We start from the raw sequence: 14,647 nt of genomic DNA on the forward strand, positions 1-14,647 counted from the left end.
TTTTAAGCCCACTAGATAGTGGCAAAATCATGTTTTCTAAAGCCCACCCGAGGATGGCAAATCTACGTCTTAGCCTACTTGCGGGTAGCACCATCAAACCATTTTCAAAACAAACAAACATGAAATGTTTTGTTCCAATTCAGGCGATCTAGTCTATACTTGTATGCTGTGCGCATCACATAGTAATCTAGGCTAATAACCGGAATAAGAACACATAATGTTTTCAAAAATAGATATCATGGTTAGTAGAGGCCAATCTTTGATCGGGTGAGCGGGGGTGCTCACGAAGTGACCTTCCCCAATCGTACCCAAGTTCCCGAGGCGAGGCAACTTTGGTGATGACGGACACGTAGCCTTAGGCAAACGAGTCAGGGTTTCCTAAATTTCCCCAAAATAAAACATTTAGGTGGCGACTCTGTATCTGGCAAAGCAGTCCATGTTTGGCACTTCTTTCAAAATTTGTTTTCTCAAAACGATTTGCCGGATTTGGACTCTTTGGTTCAGATTACGAATGTGACAATTTTAGAGTCCTGAACTGTAGTGAGCCCAATATCGAACAGAACGGGGGAGCTCGTTCCTCCCGGGGCGTTCGGGGACGTCTACACTTATGAAATCAGATTATGCCATCAAGTGATTACAACCCTATGGAAATCAAATTATGCCAAATGGAACTAAATATTTCATTGAAATCAAGTGATTACCTTATGGAAATCAGATTACGGTCCGTCTGCTGCAAAATCATATTACCTTAAGGAAATTAGAATGAATTTTTTTCACATGAAAAGTTACCTTAAATCTCCAAAAAGCACAGCAGAAGGTCCTGGATTGTCACTTTAAGCTCCTTAGCTTACTTAGACTGTCACTTTAATCATAGCAGAAGGCTCTCTCCTCTCACTAACACACAAAACAAGGTAAAACATTAATTAGATTTCTAGTATTATAGATTACGAATCACATAAACAGAGGGCTCCAACAAATGAAATATTGTTCCATTGATTACAAAAATTTCTCAATTATCCGAATTCCATAAAAGCAGGTTTCTTCATTGAACGAAAACTTAAAATAAAAATAAAAATAAAAACATTTCACATACTTGTGGAATTTACATGATGAGGTCTATATACATTGCTTGAATTGAAGATACCAATTGTTAAGGTTTTGTATCATATCCCATGTTTGAAATGGTTTTGGATTATGAGGGGATAGTACAATCCTATATTATTCTATCACATGTTTGTTTGAAATTACTAGACATTTACTACATGGTGTAAAACATAGATGGGGTCTTTTAAATCTTTGTACATGTTAGTCCACACTCACTAGGAATCAATATATGAATTATATTAGAATCGGACTATCAATGTGGAACTAAAGTTCCCATTAAACAAACATATTACAAAGTATAGGGAAATAGTAAAGACAACAATGATCATCACAACATTCAATTCCAAAAAGAAAAAACGAAAAAGAAAAAAAAAACTATCTTAACAAGTAGAGGATGGATACTGGCAGAAAGGGAGAAGGATAGTATTTTTCGAAGCTTACTGGAAAATTTAAATTTTTGTTGTATGAGATGCATGGGTGGAGAGAGGGGGGGGTCAGAGGTGTATCAGCTCCTCCAAACTTTTGAGAATCCCACTTTTATGTGAGGCCAAACCTGAAAAAAAATGTGTTGTCCTTGTCAAAAAATTTTGGTATTTCATGATGAAGAAGGTTGTTTCAGAGAATTCGATTCCTTGGTTTTGCTTGATTTCAGATACTTAAGGGTCCTCTCTTTCTCTCTCTCCTCATTTTCTTTTCTGGGCTCAAGGATCCTTCATAGTTCAAGTAATTCCTCTATCACTTGCACAAGTGCCATTAATAGAGGCTTGGGCTAGACACTGGACACTGGACACTGGACACTTTAGAATAATAATTGTACTCCATCATTTGAGTGTACCATGAAAGAAATGAAGGATTTTTTTTCTCAAAGTAAAACCAAAAGTGGGGAAAAGGTAAATCAGAAATTATCAGTAAAGCTGGTAAATGAGACAAAGTAAACAATAAATTGTCCAATAGCACAGTTTCATGTGTAAAATGCAACTAAAAATGGAGCAAAAAACTAACTTTTAATGATCTGCTGATCTTTAAACCAACTTCAGGCGGTAGATACAGGTATACACGCTTTGTTTTCCGCCTCACTTTCAACTTTATGTCTAAATTGTCTACTTCATCATCTTCCTTTACTTTAAATGGAGAACTGAAAAGCATACACATATAAATGAGCTTTCAATAGACAGACATTAAAAGTAGATATATATTGAGCGAAAAGGCTATATAAAACTTGCATATATAGTGAGCAAAAAGCCTACATAAGAAGATAGAATACGTAGTTGCTTAGTTGCCTTTTTTTTTCCCCCGTTGTTGTTTGATTGATTCATTGTAGCAATGATTCAACTTAAAAACGATAAGAAATACAATATTGAAGAAGGTATAATATAGGCTCTGACAGCAACAATACATAGTGTTGGAAAATTGAAATGAAAAATGTGATCTGTAAGAAAAGAATTACACAGAATGAGCTTTCTCCCATGGCTGTTCATCAATTGACTCTTCCCATATGACACAATCTCCCGAGCATTGATGACAAGTCTTTATAATCTGAGGGAATCAGAAATCGAGAATCATCACAGCATTCAATTTTCCAATAATAAACAGAGGCACATTTGGTCATATAGCTGAACAATCCAAAATCGAGAATCAGAAATCCACAATCCGAAATTTCAACCACCCATTCACGAAATGAGGAAAAAGCCCTAAAAATGTTGATTACGAAATCGACAGAAAATGAAAGAAAACAAACATTTCAAAACCCTAGGGAACTCGTGAGCTATGGGGATGGAGAGGGAGAGAGATACAAACAGACAGACACGGATCGACAGAGAGTGAGAGAGATGATACAGAAATACCTGTAATCAGTGGTGGGGCCGATTTGCAGTGGTCGTGGTGGCGAGCGCCGGTGGCCAGCGCCGCAGAGCTTTGGTATCGAGTGGTCTGTATGGTGTGTGTGAAACAGAAGGAAAAAAATTCTTTGTTAAATATAGGCGCCAATATTAATGAGTTTCCCTCTAAAAATATTTGGTTCTTTTAGCGACTAAATAATTATTTGTCACCAAATGTGGTTAACAACGACTAAAATTGGTCGCCAAAAGAACCATGTTTTCGCTACTAAATTGAAATGGTCGTCGACAATGTTCAATATACAGCGACTAATTTAGCTGTGGTCGCCAAAAATTCATCAAGAATACTCCCAATTTTTGGCGGCAAGAAGTTTTTGTCGCAAAGTGTTACCATACGGCGACTAAATTAAATTTTAGTAGCGTAAAATGGTTTCAAACAGCGACTAAAAACAATTCGGTCGGCAATAAAACTATATGGGGACTAAGATTTTGGTAGCTAAAAATATGAAGTGAATGCCGACTAAAATTGAATTTTGGTCGCCCAATACCCTGTTTTTGGCGACTAAAATTGCTTTGGTCGCCAATTTTAGTCGCCAAATGTGTTGTTTGTTGTAGTGAAACATAATTAATCTCAATGAAAATATAGAATTTATTGAATTGTTAGTTACATTTAATATGCAGAGTTCATCCTCCATGTGTTTCTTTATTATTGGTTGGTAATACCACATGTCAATGATTGCGTGGAATGACTATTATGTTGAATTTTTACGCATATTTTGTATAAAAAAATTACTTTATCATTATATAATTTATTTTAAAACTTTATATCCATGACTTTTTTTGATGTTGTCCATAATACACTAATTACAAATAACACATTCACTTTGTTTGGTTTGAATTTTCTAAAAACACTTTTGAAAAAATTCTACGTTTTTGTTTTTTGTATTTTTTTTTGTTTTTATTGAATTTTTTAAATATTTTAAGTAATTTTTTTAATTTTTAGACACACCTAACATAAATATACTTAAAAAGTATAATTTTTGCGAAAAAATCTTTAAAAAATTCATTAAATACCAAAAATTCGCATGATTTTGGCTATCCTCATAAATTTTAGACTTGGACCATCTCCAAGAAACTCTTTAAATGAGCATTCTTAGCTACTATAACTAGCATCAATATATTTTAGTCATTCAAATGGGTTAGTTATTATAACAGTTATACTAAAAAAATTTTCAAGGCTAGTTACATTTGAAGAGTTTTGGGAGACTCTTTAAACAATTTGTGTATATAAATGAGTAAAACAAAGAGTAAAACTGGAGTACATAGATAAAAAAATAATTAGGTAAAATAAAGAATATACCTTCTTTTATATTTTAGCTAGTAAAAATGAAAAGTATGGTTTGAGTTACTCTTAGAATTATATCATATGAATTGTAAGAACGTACATAATAGGGAACTAAGAGTTGTTGGATGAAAGAACTAGGGTAAAATTCATTTTGCATCACATAATACTTATAAAAATACTAAAGATTCTAGAAGTTTTATCAAATTTTTTTATCAAATGTCTCAGACCGTTGGAAATTTTGGTAGAAATAAAACTTTTGGGATCTTTAGAATTACTCTATCCCTACACCCTTAGGTCATGTTTGATTTACAAGACTAATAGTGAAGTATTAATAATCCTATTAAATTAGTGTAGTATTCACTATCCAATTGGATTAATATCCATTGGATTAATAATCCTACCCCTACCCCATTACTAATAATCCTACATATTTGTTGGATTAATTATCCATTGGATTAATAATCCTAAACCGAAATATTAAAACAAACATAGAATAATTGGACTCACGGATTAATAATTTCAATCCCATACTCTAATCCACCCAATCAAACATACCCTTATAATTTTAATATAGGTAGAGAATCTCTTTATGATTTTGGACTAAACTGCAAAGTTAACTCTATTAATAATAGTGGCAAAATTATCTAAATATCTTTGTCCTATTCTCTTTCTCTAATCTCTAATATATATAATTTCATAACTTAGTCACACATATTTAACAAATTAAATTATAAATTAATTTAAACACCTTAATTTATTACTATAAAATTACCTTAATCTAATTTTTTTATTTTAAATTTTTAATCAAATTCATTATTTAATAACATTTTAAATTAAGATACATACATATAAATATAAATAATAAATTAATCTAAACATCTTAATTTTTTAACATAAAATTAAACCATCAAATTACTTTAATCTAATTTTAAATTTTAAATTAAACATTTTAAAATAAACATAAAAACACACACACACACACATATCATAAATTAAACTAAACACCTTAATTTATCATCATAAAATTATATTATTTAATAACATTTTAAATTAAACATATACATATATATATATAACAAATTAAACAATAAATTAACATAATACCTTAATTTTTAACCCCCAATTTATAATTTAATAAATTTCTTTTAAATGGGACATTTATTCATAAATCTCTCTTCATCTACTTATATTCCACTTAATTCAAATTATTTTATTATATTCCAATAAGTTCTATAGGTGATATAATTACCAAAATACCCATAATAATAAAGGGGGAAACGCCCATTAATATTCACATTGACATGTGAATGTTACATAACGTAAACATTCATATTGTCAAATTTATTTAATGTGAATATTCACATCACCAAGTTGCTAAGAATTCAAAAAATATTTATAAGAGTAAAACAAATATTTAAAGATGAGAATTAGGATTTGGTGGATTCAATGTCGAAAATAATAGGATTTATTGAAATACAACAATATCTTATCGATTAATTGAGATATAAGTACTTGAAAGAGAATTTTCTAATAAATATTTCTTTAATTAAACATGTACATATATATATATATATATATATATATATGTACACACACACACATATATTTAACAAATTATACCATAAATTAACCTAAACACTCTAATATATTACCATAAAAAGGCTTCGAGAAGAAATCGCAAGGAAGTAAAATTAAAAACAAAAAATATTTTCTAAAAGATATTTTCGTATTTTCTGGTGTTTGGTAAGTCAACGGAAAATATTTTCCATTGTTAATGGAAAACAAGCCGATTTGAGCATAAAATATTTTTCACCTTTAAAAGGCAAAAAATGTTTTTCGAACTAAAATTTTATCAATGTTATCACACCACCAGAACTATCACCTTCGCCATCACTGATGTCGTCACCCCACTACATCATGCCACCATCTCCACCTCTACCTTCATTCCACTACCACCACTACCAAATATAAAAAAATATTTTCTCTAAAAAATATTTTTTAAAAGAAATTCATATCAAATATTTTCTATTAAAAAAATATTTTATATCCATACAAACAGACCATTAGTCTATAGATAGCCAATCAAATTCAATTGGGTTAACAACTCTCTCTTTCAATCCAAAAAATATTAGGGCAGGCTAGCCTTTGACTAAGGCAAGCAAGGCCTATGTCTAGGGCTACAAATGAATAGAACCGTTCGTAAATAGATTTAAACTCAGTTCGGTAAGAATTCATTCAAATTCGATTCATTAATTATTATTATTATTATTTATTTTATTTTATTTTTTTACGTTTGAACTCGAATTCCAGTTCGAGCTTGTTAAAGTTTTAATAAAAAAGTCCAAACATACTAAAGTTTGGCTCATAAGCTCAATTCGTTAGTTGGCTGATTTAACATTTATTATATATATATATATATATTAAATAATGTAAAAGTATGTACAAAAAAATAAGATAAATATGTTGTTTATATAATAGTGGTGATACATATTATTATTTTTGTAAATTATTAATTTTTTTGTATATATATATATTGTATAATCAAAGTTTCAATTGTAAATTTAGTCTCATATACAAATATGAATTTATAATTTTTTTGGCTTGTTAAAACTTATGAATAGATTTGAGGATCGAGTCGAGCTCGAGTTGAGCCTAAGCCAACTTAACTTGAACTTGAACTCGTTAAAATCTTAATAAATAAGACCAAACATATTAAAGTTCGAGTCGACTCGGCTCAGCTCGTTTGCAACCCTATATATGTCTAGCGCCCTCAAATTCATTAGTCTTGTACTATATTAAAAATTCAAAATGGCCTAATTTTGTTTTGTTAATTTAGGCTAGATTAAAAGGCCCAAAAAAATCTATTTGACCCAATTGATAAGGCTCAACTAAAAATATTTGTAAGTGTTAGTTGTTAGCTCAATTGAGAAAAACAAATATAAAATATGTGTATATGTATTAAACGTTAGCCCAATTCGGTTTTACTTATTTTTTTAATATTTTAGGTAATTTTTTTTTTATTTTGTAGATATACCTAATCTAGATACACTTAAAAAGTATAATATTTATAAAGAAAAAAAAATTAAAAATTTACCTATACAAAAAATATAAAAAAATACGAATTGTAAATTTAGAAAATTAATTTTGAAAAGTCTAAACCAAATAGAGTGACTCTTTTTTATGAATATTTAAAAGGCCTTTGAAAAATTATTTCGCCTTACATTTCCAAAAACTCAGGGCCAGCCCTGTATTGGGGGTTAGATATCGAAATTGCTCATTATTATTGACATTGAGTAATGTTAGGAAATCCAAAAAATTTTGACAAAATTTCAACTAAATATTTTAGGGGGAGTTATGGGCTAGTCCTTTAAAACTGATTTAATTCCCATGAGGTCCAGGCCCAAAATAATTTAGCACATCTTCTCATTTTATTCCTAACATTTAGCCAACACATAGAAATCACTCAACCATTCCACACACTCTCTCTCACTCAACCGGCCATCGAAGACTACTTCCGACCTTTGACAACATTTTTTTTGGCCATTTTCCATTTCCACCATGTCAATATCACCATGCTGGCAACAAGAGAAAAATAGAAGAATATGGATGAAGAAAATGAAGAAGGGCGATAAGGAGTCATATTCAGTGATAAATTTAGTCTTCATAATCACAAATCAACATAAGATTCAAAGACATACTCAGTGATAAATTTATCACTGATTGTTTGTTAAAAAATTACAAAAAGAAAATCTCAACATCTTCGTCACAAATTAACACAAGATTCAAAGACATATTCCGTAATAAATTTAGTAGTAGTAAATACATTCACTGATAAATTTCTCACTAGTTGTTTGTTAAAAGATTACCAAAAAAATCGTCATCATCGTCACAAATCAACACAAGATTCAAAGAAATATATCAGTGATACATTTATCACTGATAAAATAGATTTGGTTTAAGAGAAATAAAAAGAGAAAGAGGGAGAGAGGAAAATGGAGGTGAGATTTGGAGAATCAATGTTGCTTGTAGTCCTTTGAAGTTTTACCGTAGAAACAATTAAGTCGGTGTAAATTTAGGACGTTGGAGTGTAGATCGGCAACTGTGTAATGTAGATCGGTGATGGCGAAGGTGGTTAGTAAACAGTGGCGGTTGATCGGAGATGGTGAAGTATAGATCAGCGACGATGGAGATGGTTGGTGGATAATAGTGGTGGTAGTGGCCGGTAAAGGTGGTGGTAGTGACTGGTAGAGGTGGCGGTGGTTAGTGACGAACGACGATGGTAATTGCGGGTGGATAGCCATGGCCATAGTTACAATAGTGGTATTTTCTAGAAAGAGAGACAGATGAGAAAGAAGAAGAGTTTTGAAAAAATGATCTAGAGAGAAGTTAATACAAATTGAAAAAATTAATGAATAATAACTATTATAAACAATTAAAAATTTAGAAAGTGCTTGGGATGATTTAAATAGATATTTTTACCAGCTGGTAGCAGGGACAAAATCGGGATAAAAAAAAATATAACAAGACTTTCTGGGGCAATACATTTGACCATAAATTTTGAATTTTGTTCTAAATAAGGACAATAAAAAATGTTTCCTTTGCAAACAGTCTATTTCAAGAGTAAAGTCGTCATACAACTTATTTTGTAATGGTCAACTTGTATGTCGTTTGAAATGTAAGGGTTTTTTTCAATGAATAATGCTGGAACTTTTTTGGTTATAAAGTTCTTTTTTGGTTCAATTTTCAGAATCTATACTTAGAAATTTTTTCCTAAGAAATTAAAAATTAAATTGGTGAAAACACATCATTTTTATACAATTTTATCTTTTGGGCTGATAGAAATAATTTTTTTTAAATAAATTTTTTTGATATTTATTTTCATTAAATTAGATTTTATTTTTTGAAAAGTCAAACATAACGATAACTTTGATATCATTATTTCACCAATTAATTAAATCAAAATATCCAAAAGCCTAATAACACATTAAAAAGCCTAATAATCTATTACATGATATACAAAATATATATTAACAACAACTGCAACTATTTATTACATGATAACCATAAAAAAATATCAATAAAAATAACAACTCATTACATGATCATTATCCAAACACATACTAAACATTAATTTAGTAAAAAAAAAAATAGAAATGTAAAAGATTTATCATTTGTGTATAATCTTTGGCAGGTAGAAATAATTTTTTTAAAAAATTGACATTTATTTTTGTCAAACTAGTTTATATTTTATTAAATAGACGAATTTGCCTCTGAAATGGAGCAACGGTGTCTTCAATTATTCTTATTTGGAACAAGATTCAAAATTCAAGGTTAAATATATCACAATTAAAATGTTAGAAACCAAAGTGACGTCAATTAGAAAGAACACAATCAACTTGCTGTGAAATTCCATAATAGAGAGGAAAAATGCAATTTCTTTATTATCAAGGATTAAATTTGTTTTACAAGTGATACATTTCTTTGTTATATTGGTTCATTATTCTTTACAAGAACAATCAAAAGCCAACATATTTGTCTTACTAATGATACATTTCATTGTTATATTGGTCATTCTTCATTATAGGAATAATCAAAGCCAACATCGCGAACAGAGAAAGGATGTATACAAAACATAGATGTGGTTCTAGGTCAATACCTGTTAGAGTAGAAAAACTGGCACGTATCCTTGCACTTTCAGAATTATATTATATTCTTAGCTTTATTTATTGAATATTTGGCCTATCGAATTAGGAACGAGAAAAGAAGATGCTACCTGATCTAGCAGAGTTGTACAAGGAAACTCACTATAATGAGAAAATACATGAGTGGATCTCATCTCAGGCTCAGTGTAATTATGTAAGTATATATTGCAATTTTTATTAACAAAATTTTAGAATACTATTTGTTATGATCTTATTTAATTTTCTAATAATTATTTAATTTTTTTTTATATTTGATAGGAAAATATGATACAAACATAGGCTGATCACCTCTCACAGCCGGGATTAACCTCTTTGACTGCAGAAGAGCTGTCAATCAGAGTCCTAAAGCCAAGGTCTGGCTATGTGAAGGGACATGGCATGAGACCTTCATCCTTTATTAGGAGGACCACTACCATGTATGCTGAAACAAATGATTATGTGAAGCGCCTTGAGATGCAAATAGAGACACAGAAGGAACAAATACAAATATAGAACAATAAAATAGAAGATCTTGAAGAGGGTAAGAAGAAGCAATGGGAGATAATGGCTGATGTTGTCAACTTTTTGAGGACCAAAGGATTCACTGGACACTTTGGAAGTGGAAGGGACTCATCCACAAATGGACATATTTCTTGGTAAAGTATATTAACTTTAATATAACAAATTTTATAAAAGAATATATGTATGAAGAATTAGGAAGTAATGGAAACATGCATATGACATCCAATTTGTACAGGTACACGGGATGTATAAATTGTGAATTAGTCTAAAAAATATTTTTTTTCTCTATACTTAAAGCTTCAAAAAAGGCCGTCGAAATGCTAAATTATCACACAACTACAGATTTGCACATGAACCAATAAAAACACCTCAGGAGGGACCAATATAAGTTATATGAACTTACGGCACATTAATGGGATGCATCGTTTGTGAATTAGCCTTAAAATTAATTTTTTGTTCTCATAATCTCGAAAAAAGTCTGTTAGAGGGATAAATTGTATAATTGATCTAAGTGTAAATTGATGAGTTACTAATGTTTTTAATCTTTTGTATAATTGATTAATTACTAAACCTTTTAATTTATTTTTTTGCAGTTTGGATTGGGGTGGCATTTTTGACGTGCAACAATGATATAATTTACTTGAATGTTCATTTTTGTTTGATAAGGATACACATACTTTGTGGAGTTGCACTAGTTATTGTTGGATGTTTGGTGGAATTGAACAAGTTATAGCTTTTGGATATTTTGTAGATATTTCACTATTTTATTGTATTAGGGTGAAATTATTTGTAATGATGAATGGAGATTTTCATTTTGTTAATTCGTAAATGTGTTGATAACAAGTTAGGTTAAATTGCGATGGAATTGTTATATTCAACAGGTTTCAACATGAACAGGGTTATATTTGTTGAACTAGAATTTAGATTTTGATAAAATAGGTATATACTGTGGAAAAAAATATTATGGAATTATTGACAAAATTTTTCATCCCTAAAGAAGGTTTTTTTGTCTTTTATTTGGCTTTGGTGGATGATTAATTTTGTCATGAATTCTTTATTTCGTCGCTAAATGAATTTGTCATGACAAAAAATATTGTCACATTTTGTCACTATTACCCTCAATGTGTGACGATTTTTTTTTGACATTATTTCATCATTTTTAATGATGAATTTGTTTTTGTCTCTATTGGTAGCTTCTTTGACAAAAAATTTTCGTCTTCATTTATATTAAATGTGACAAAATTATTTCGCCTCTATTTCTTATATTTATGACAAAATACTTTTGTCTCTAATTTCTTCCTTTAATGATAAACTATTTTGTCGCTAATTACTTACAAGTATGTTCCCAACACAGTGTATTGGAGACAAAAAAATTCGTCACAAATTTATCATTTTTAATGATGAATTTGTTTTTGTCTCTATTGGTAGCTTCTTTGACAAAAAATTTTCGTCTTCGTTTATATTAAACGTGACAAAATTATTTCGTCTCTATTTCTTATATTTATGACAAATTACTTTTGTCTCTAATTTCTTCCTTTAATGACAAAATATTTTGTCGCTAATTATTTACAAGTATGTTCCCAACAGAACGTATTGCAGACAAAAAAATTCGTCACAAATTTATCATTTTCAATGACGAAATTGTTTTTTTGTTTCTAAGATCCTTTAGCGACGAGGCTTTGGCAACAAAACGGGTGACGAAAAATTTTCGTCGTAATTAGTTTGAATAACGAAATATATATATTTTGGGACAAATTTGTTTTGTCTTTAAATCTCAAATTTGTTGTAATGGACATAGGTCCCAAACTACAAGGACCGTTAGTGTAATTCGACCTTTTAAAATTTTGAAATGAAAATAATTTGGAGTTGCAAATCTTTATAATTCTAATGGTATAGTCTACTGAAATTTTGGGAATATAAAATATTTTAATTTAGAATTATCTTATTAATTACTAATATAATATATATAATTTTTAAAATTTTTGGGGTACGGCGCCCCATAGATCCATAATCTCCTGTGGGCCATGTTTATTTATTATGTGAAGATTAACGTTATTGGAGGTTGGCTAAAACTCAGCTTTTTGACCTTTTTTTTTTTTTTTTTTTTTTGAATCATATCAGTTCTTTATATTTTTATAATTTCTTAAAAAAAAATAAAAAGACAACTTTTAACATACTTTCCAAAATAGGTTTAAAGCTGGTAAAAATAACAAATGATAAGACTGTAGGATTTCTCATATAGATTGGAAAATATATATATATATATATATATATATATTACTGTCATTTTTTACCATTATATTTAAATGAATAATAAATAAAAAATGACACATTACTGCTTATTTTCATTATATGTGTTTTATTTGCTTTGTATTTATGTATTAATAAAATTTTTATAAAGAGTAATTTTTGTTTCTCACTAAATCTTATCACTTTTATTACGAGACAAAATATTATGTTTGTGAAACTACTAATTTCCTATAGTTGATAATTTCACCAAATCAAAAGGTAATTTTCTTTCCTGGCCAAATATCCCTAACAAAATGTAATATTCTGAGATTACCAATTTCTTCGAATAACACGGTCTACAAGTTTGAAACAGCAATGATTTAAAGCACTAATTTTAGTCCTTTAATGAAACACTAATTACATGGCAAGAAGAAAAAAAAAATCAAGACCAAAATATCACATCACAGTGGATGGGACCTACTATCAACTCACTTTAAAGATCAAGAATTAGAGCTCCAAAGCATTTTTCAAGTTTGAAATGTCTTTGAACTACGAGAAATGATTTGTAGAATTGTATTTGGTCATGTTTGATTGGGGATTTGGATATGAGGATTAGATTATCAATTTGTGGGATCCACCAAACTTATGTTTGTGTGTAACAAAATGTAACGAGATAAGCAAATCCCATGGGAGTATGAATCCCCTCCCATGGTGGGATTAGCATTCTCATAGGAGGGTTGGGATAGCTAGCTCCTTCACACAAATTGATGGCTAAAGTACCATTTTGCCCTCTACTTTACAAAACCAACAAAATTAGGTAATTTTATAGATTTAGTCCTAACTACTAATACCATCACAATAGTAAACACATTTTATCTTATATTTTCAACTTAATACCACCACACTAATAATCTTCTCACTTAATCCCACTGTACTGATAATCTTAGTCAACCTAATCTGCCAAACAAACGAGGCCTTTATTTCATATTTATTTAAAAAGTTGTTTACATAGAGATCTCTAAAAAAAATATCACTCTGACTCCTTAAACTATAAAAGTATACAAATACGCTCCCTAAACTAGTGAGAAGTATCATTTTGACTTCTTAAATTATAAAAACATACAAATAGACTCCTTAAAGTATAAAAGCATACCAATTGGGCTGCTTAATAGAAGGGGTCAAAGTGAAATACGTCAATAGTTGAGGAGATCCATTTGTATACTTTTATAGTTTAGGGACAAAACGATACTTTTTAATAGTTTAGAAGTTTCATTTGTACGTTTTCATAATTTAAGGAATCCAAATGATATTTTTTAATAGTTTAAAGAGTCTTCATATAAATAACCCTTATTTAAAAACATTGGACACGAATTATATAATAACTATCACCTAAAAAAGTTTACTATTAAAGTTTACTTCTTTCCATCTCTATCAAATAAAATAAAATTAAAAAAATTATGAAATCCTCTTTATTAAGATAAAAAATGAAATAAAATAATAAAATCAATGATTAGCCAATCAACCACACACATTTTGCTTAATTAGAAGTTTGATTCCACCATATTTGTTACGACCCCGACATACGTATTATTTTTATATATTATGTTGGTGGGCACAATTGCATGATTATATGTTTAATTTGTATTTATATGTTTGCTTATGGAATATTTGTTAGAATGCTGACTTAGAATTTGAAATTGAAAGCTTAACTAGATTTGGAAACTGAAATTGACTAGCTTAATAGGCTTTTTAGAATATTTAGAATCGTATGATAAGTTTAATTGAAATTTGATTCAGATCAAAATAATTAGAATAAATTAATTAGACTTGATTGGATTAACTAAGCCTAAGCTAGGTTAATTAGCCTAATCTAATCCTTATATATATATATATATATATATAAATGCCTTAAACATTTGAACTCATCTTTC

This window comes from Camellia sinensis, chromosome 8 (assembly GCF_055761805.1).
Source record: "Camellia sinensis isolate YWXY chromosome 8, ASM5576180v1, whole genome shotgun sequence".
NCBI lineage: Eukaryota > Viridiplantae > Streptophyta > Magnoliopsida > Ericales > Theaceae > Camellia > Camellia sinensis.